This window comes from Corvus moneduloides, chromosome 3 (assembly GCF_009650955.1).
Source record: "Corvus moneduloides isolate bCorMon1 chromosome 3, bCorMon1.pri, whole genome shotgun sequence".
Lineage (NCBI taxonomy): Eukaryota > Metazoa > Chordata > Aves > Passeriformes > Corvidae > Corvus > Corvus moneduloides.
Genome location: NC_045478.1, coordinates 39,136,709 through 39,144,000, shown reverse-complemented (window position 1 = coordinate 39,144,000; position 7,292 = coordinate 39,136,709). Strand labels below are relative to the sequence as shown.

The following is a 7,292-nucleotide window of genomic DNA, read 5'->3' as shown; positions in this document are numbered from 1 at the left end:
GAGCAGGCAGAATGTTCCTGATGATAGTGCCAGGCCAACATTCTTTAGGAACAATCACTCTAGGCATACATCAAACTCAATCACTTTTGCACTCATGGAAAAAGCTGACTCCCACTTTTAGTGAGGAGGGGGAAAAAAAACTCGTGTATTTTTTTCTTCCCCAGTACCTGATTCCTTGAGGCACTACTGTTCCCTGTATAGTTTTGTATTTCTTCAATAAAAACACAAGGTCCAGTTGAACTTGCACAGATTCATCTGGGACACTCCATAGCTTTACATACCTGATCAGTAGTGTGGCATTACAGCTGAGGATGCCGAGCCTCAGAGCCACAGCTAACAGGAATGGTAAGGCTTAGCCACGGAGCAAATTGCACTGTGGCAGCTGCCTCCAAACAAACTGTCTGCTTCTTTGGAGGACTGAAGAAGGAGTAGAGAATGCACAGGAATGCCAGCATCTGAAAGTGGGACAAAGTTAGCTCTGGCTCATCCAGGAAAATTTAGCATGCATGGGGAACAGCTAAATTACTTTTAGGGATTATGTTATCTGCTCACAGCTTGCGGTTTTCTTTTCCAACTGAGATATCTCAGATAATCAGAGGGTTGAATTACTAATGTGACCACTGTCTCAATTGCTTGAAATTAACCTTTAGGATATACTTGGAATCCTCTGTGTCTGCTGTGAGGATTTGTGAAGCATGCAGCAGTAAGATATCTATTAATTTTATAAATTTAAGCATCACAGAGTTTACGCCAGCTTGAGAGTTCCAATTTGCATGTTTGAAAACTGGTAATATGTATCATATTCAGTGTTAATATCAGTTAACACAGTAATGGATATGTTGTTTTGGTATGTTCCATTTCACAATCCCAGATAATTTGCACGCTCTGTGTTCAACCTCCAAGTGTGGTTCCTTGAGAGGGACTTGCTGTCCGGGAGAGTTTACCTCCATACCTCCTGGAATGTATTCCTGCTGCTGCTTCTCTTGTGTGGGTCCAGCAACCATGTTGTTTTCAATGAACTAGTTCAGTCAGTAAAAATCTGCTCAGAAAAGAAAAATGGATATTTTTCATCTGGAAATGGTTTAACAAGACACACAATAGGTCTCTGCTTCCAAAAGTTCACAGTTCCACCATGATTTTCCCTTACCCAGCCAAGAATTTGTGCCACTCACTAGGCTGCCTTTGGCATTTGGTGGACCTTTACCTCAGCTGCTGCAATTCACTAAAATGGCACAAAAATAGCTTATTCAAAACATTGGGTAATTTCCTACTGGTTTAGTGAGTTAAATTGGGCAAAGATGAACAAAGAGCCAGGACAGAGCTGTAGTGAGACTAGGTGTGTGGAAGCATGAGCTGCTCAGCAAGCTCAGTCACTCTGATAAATCCTACCCTGACAGAGCTGCTGGGAGCATCACTGTCGAGGACAGCCCATAGAAGTAAAAATAAACACAGCTGCAGCATATATTAAAGCAAAGTGGGGGGCTTGGTTGTGAGCAAAGCAAAGAAACACCTTCACATAAGATGAAGACTAAGCAAGGGCACAAGAATTTTTAATCTGGCACAATAAAAACAGTGCTGTGACTCTTGAACACAGACCAGTTCAGGAAAGACAAAGGAAAAGGTGTGAAGTACTTTTATTCATAAGCAACAGATGCATGTTAATGAGGCTTCCATTCCTTTAATGAAGAACCTCTGCACTCCTATTCTTGTTCCTTTTCTGTCTCCCTTCAGTGTGTGTTGTTTATGTGGAAAAAACACTGGATATTTACCCCAGAGACAGGATGGTACCTATCAAATTAGCAATCATTTTCTTTCTCCTTATATTAGAAAACTACAGTTCTCAGTTATTACACTATCATGTTTTTTCTTTTAATTTAGGAGAAGGCATCAGTCTTTTAACCTTTTATGCCAATTTGAAAATTCATTGCATATCTTCAGGAGGAAGAAAACATTTACATTCAGTACCTTCATTTTCTGTAGGTTGTGCCTTGGGTCTTGATGGCAAGAATGTTGTATTTATAGTCAATCTAAATTATAAGTCTACAAAATGAAAAACATATAACCATAATATGTTGCTTTCTATGACAGAGGAAAAATATTGGTCCATTTTTAAAAAACAAGGTAAAAAGTACTATGGTGATATTTTGACTGTGCTAAACAAATTATAGTAAGAGTATTAGACCGTTTAACATACTGGTACTATATAGAGGAGATAGAATCCAGGCAACACTTCTTTGCGAAGAGCAAGAATTGCGCATATATTTGTTCATAAATAAACAAGAACAAACCTCACAGCTGCTAATTCAATTCATATTCCTGGAATCAAACTGTAAACAAATGCTTGTATTTTTGTTTTGGAAGGTGGATGAAGTTCAGTAGCTTTCCATTGGTCTAAAAGAAGGAACATCTGTTGTGGCCATAAAAAACTGGATGATCAAGTTTACCACATCCCACATTAGCAACATTAGGCATTGAGGCTGAAATCCAGATCAAACTGAACTTGGTGAAAGTTTTGCTATTAAATTCTGGGTGGCCTGGATTTCAAGCCAAAATCCAAAGCTTTAAATACAATAGCGCAGTGAGTACTAAAAACAAAAGTAGGCTGTTGCTATGTGTAGGAGCTATACACTGGCTTGCCTAAGATAACATTCCAGCCTGGTTTACAAACAGCTTTAAATTAGGAAGTACGTATCCAGACATACAATGCTACAACAGTGAATCCTATGTTTAAAAAGAAAGCATGATAAGGGCTGCTTTGGTCTGATCACAGTATCAATATCAACAGAGAGCAAAAGAATTTTAAGGAACTCAGGAAGAGAAACAGCTTAAGTCGCTGAAGCATACTGCCTCTTTCAGCCGTTACTGGATCAAGGATGCCACTATACGTCTTATACATTTCTTACTAAGGGAAAAAATGCAGGATAGGTGGGTTCAGAAAAGTGAAATCTTCTCTCTTTAGACATATCATTCCCACCACTTAAGAGTTAATCACAGTGTGGTCAAAAATTCAGAGCAGACTGAGACAGAAAACATGAGCTTATTGTTCCCCCTTAAGTCTGGTTACATCATGTACAATACTCAGAATTAAATCCCAAATTCCTCACACAGCATGTTTTATTAGCTATTTGACATAGAGGTTAAAACCTCACCACTTGCCCAGGTGCTGTGAACCTGTACCAAAAAGGTAAAAGAGCTCAGCCACCCTCACTGAGAAGACAGCTGTGGCTGTTTCCTACTGCCCCCAGCTCTTTGTGCCTGCCAAAGATGCCTGCCCCAGCTCTGGTGGCAGAATGAGACACAATTGCCTCTGAGCTGTTTCAATGCAAAGTCCAAAAGCTTAATTCAAGCTGCCCCCATCCCCCTTGGCATTTTGTGCTTTAAACACTGGATTTTATCCTGAAGCAGTTTAGAGTTATCTGTGTTCTCAGTCTGCTGACTCCACTATGTGGGTGGTATCCTCTGGGAGACAGGCAATAATATTTTAAACTGACACAAGTTATTTTCAAAACAATCACTCTCATGCACCATTAGCCACAGAGGCTGGTATAAACTTTGCCAGCTTTAGACTGGTTTAACAAACAGTACTTTTCTATCTATGCAGATTTTCATTTGTGCTCTGAAAGCTGCAAGAATGCAGCAAAGACTTAGCTGTAGCTAAGCTTTTTGCTTTTTTTTTTTTTTTTTTTTTTTTTTGGTCTAGCTGGGAGATTGTTTCACCAAGGAACTCAGTTAACTCCAAGAAAAGTTTGAAAATTGCCTGACCTAAACATTGCCAGTTAGAGCAGATAGCTCTAGTGAAAAAGACAGGGCTAGATAAACTTAGGTATGTTTCTTTGGTTTGTCTCTCTGAAGACTTACATAAAACTTATCAGCTACTATGGGGCTCTTAGAAGTATGCACATCAGAATGTAAACAGAGAATTAAATTACTGATATCCAAGACTCTTAACACACAGAACTTACTAACTGCTTGCTCTCTCTTTCATACTCAAACTTTACTTTTGTAACAGCAAGAAAAGTGTCAGATATCTGCTGAGATCTTACCTCAACAGAAAACGCCTTTGAATCCCTCTCACTCCTCCAATAAAAAAAATCCTGCCTCAATTATGCTCTTTTGTATCTTACACTGTCACATTTTCATATGTATTTTAATTTGTGATGTGGTCATTATTTCACATTATACTATATGTCAATTGTTACATTTGTATAATTTCTGTAGTAGCAGCATCATTACAGTCATATTGCTATCCCAGTTTGAAAAGATTTGTGATGAGAACAGCCTGATCACATACATGTCTCTTCAAGACACTTGATGCTAAACCAGCTCCATTACTGAAAATGTGAGCCTTTTTTTTTTGCTTTAAGTATTATTTTATTTGTTATATTATATTTGGTTGTAGTTTAGATGCTTAGTTCCTTTCTTCCTCTAAAACGCAGATTTTTCTTATTTAATGTCAGATAAATCCAATGGTCCATTTCATAGCATTGATGCCTTAAAGACATAGAAATACAACAACACACTTTAGAGACAATATTAGTATAGGAGGTAATATAAAGGCTGGTCTTTATTGGAGGCCTCCAAGGGGTAGATATGGAAAAATCCCCACCCTGCAAAGGGTGAATACAGTTTTATAAGTTTAGGAAATTAGCATAATTTACAAGAATCCCCAGTTAGAAGCACAGGTGATAAAGTAATTCCCCTCTTTTGGTTCCACCTCTTCTGTAGCCCCCCTTTAGATAGGAACTAAACTTTGCTTATGAAAATGTGTCTCAAAGAGCTGGTTTCAACCTTGGCTCCCAGCAAGAGCCAAGATAAGATAGGGGGCCTTGGACCTCCCGGGGCTTGGAGCCTCTGGAATGTGTTTTGTCTTTCTGCTATCAGGGTAGGGAAAAGGTAGGGAAAAGTATTGGAGCTAGCTAGGAGCTATATAACTATACAACAATAGTCTACAGAGCTGCGAATATATATGAAGAAAATATAAAAGCAAAAATCATTCTAGCATCAGCATGACTTACTCAATGGGCACCAGACACAAACAGCCCAGAATGGAAGGAAAAACTGATGATGAGATGTGAGAGGCTAAGTCTCTATGGCTGCACACTCCTCTAGAAAGCCTGAGCAACAGGTACCTCACCTTTGGGCAGGAGAGGAGCACAACAATGAGCAGGGACTGCAGCTTTCCCACTGTACATGGCCAGCTGACTCATAGACCACAGCACAGAAAACAAACACACAGGAAGCAGGTAGGTGTGTAGTGGCCACAAACTGCAGCCACTGTGTCCATCGGTGTTAACTGCCCCCCCACTACCTCTAAAAGAGAGTTAAACCATCCCTGTACACACAAGACCAAGTGCTTTCCCTGCTAAATCCGGATAGAGCTGAAACAAAGTCAAAAAATTGTTACACAAATGTCCACACATTTAATTGCTGCACTCAGCTCCCAGTTTAAAAATGGTAACATTTTTCATATTTATGACAGTGCAAATGTAAGTGAAAAATGAAATCTAGACCGTGTTAAACTTTTCAAAGTAATGAAAAAAAGTATTTCCTGATGTTAAAATGACCCTTTACTCACATATATATGCCACTACTTATTTACATTCTATGCTGCTAGAAATAGTTTAATTTAATTGATTTAAACAGAACCACAGTTAGGCCCCAGCTCTTTTATTACCTTGGAGGAAGAAAGTACTTTGCAGCTCTTAAAGTTCTTTATTTGTAATACATTGAACCTTTGAAGTATTACAGCTGTTTGTTCACAGACATTATCTATTTCTGGGTTAAACAGACAGAAGATGACCACTCAAACAATTCAATATTCAAATTTCTATTTTTAAATTTACAGTTAAATATAGATGGACATTTTCATCTCACAAAATTAATGTGAAAGCCTGTAGTTTGTTTCATATGAGTATACTATTTTTCAGATAGACAGCAAATTTATTATATATTTGCAATCCACAGGAATCTTAAATGGATTGCGTCTGTTAGACATCACAAATTACTATTAACTACTTTGTTGTGGATTTAGTGGTACTGAGGAGCTATTAAGATAGCAAACCAGCAGCTTACTGTGTCTAACTGAAAACCTCTTTACCCTCAAAGCTTTTTTGTTATTATTTTTTTAAAATCAGAAATATGATATATTGCATAATAATAAAACCACTTGTATTAAGTGTTGACATTTTCCATGACACCTTGGGAAATTACATTAAAAAGAATAATTATTTTTGTTCTTGATTTGTACCAGTCATGCAAATACAAACACAACAAGCCTTAAGGGTGTTCATTAATAATTATTTGCTTAAGATATTAATTAAAAAAATACTTTCAAACCATACTTTATCTAGTCACAGTGGCTGTAACTATTATAGCACACAATTATTATTTTTTTTAATTTAATTTGAAGTATCACAATTATAAGTAAACACAGAGTATGTTTGCACTCACCATGTATACTTCTGGGTTTACTGCTGACAAAAGGAGGTTTCCTTGTATAGTGAATCTGCAGGTTTGTTGTAATTGATATCAGTTTTCTGGGAAAAAAATAAGCAGAAAAGTGAAAAAGGAAACAAATATATTATTCGACAGGCCTACTCGAAATAATCACCTTTCTAATTAACAGTACTCTGAATTTCGCTAATTTTTTACAGATAACTCATGAAAGTGCAGTTGGATTTCTTCAAATCAATGTAACACATATGCAGAACTTTGCCAGGATTTCAGGGTCATTTTGAACTTGTGGAGTCATCACTGTGAAATGAAACAAGTATATTTTTGTATTTTTAAAATTCCAGGAAACTAGGGCATCCAGTATATCCAGAGACCTGTGAACAAGTACTGACAGTTGCAAACAGTGGACGTCGAACTGTACTACTGAACAAGTCAGTCCAATCCATTTTGGTTTCCACTAATGGTTAAGATGATTTCGAGGTGAAGTCATACATTGCCCAGTGACATCTGGCTAACTTAGGTAACGTGTTCTAGTTGTTTCTAGCCCAAGAGAGCTCAATCTTTAGTTACCTCAGCCTATTTGTTGTTGCCTAGAGTTAAGATGGTTTTTTTTTAAAGCACATTTTGGAGACCCCGAGCTGCAGTTTGTTGGGGTACTTCATAACCTTGTTACTGTTACTAACATCCAGTCAGGGCCAGTTCCTTTAATTAAACGTTAATCTCCTACACTCTCAGGCACAATGTTCACGTACCAATGTCTGTGTGCTCTGTACTATGTTTTATGTATGCTTTATGTCACATGTATGTGAGCTCCCCTCTCCCTGCCAATGCTGCTTTAC

At 37.8% G+C, this 7,292-nt stretch overlaps 1 long non-coding RNA gene across 1 annotated transcript; it reads right to left on the bottom strand.

The window, feature by feature from the left end:
* Positions 1 to 855: 855 nt before the first annotated feature.
* Positions 856 to 6,856, bottom strand: LOC116442244. The gene is made up of 2 exons (XR_004239452.1): positions 6,451 to 6,856; positions 856 to 1,039 (listed from the first exon to the last, which is right to left on the bottom strand). It is a non-coding gene; the product is annotated as an uncharacterized LOC116442244 (long non-coding RNA).
* Between the last annotated feature and the right edge of the window lie 436 nt (positions 6,857 to 7,292).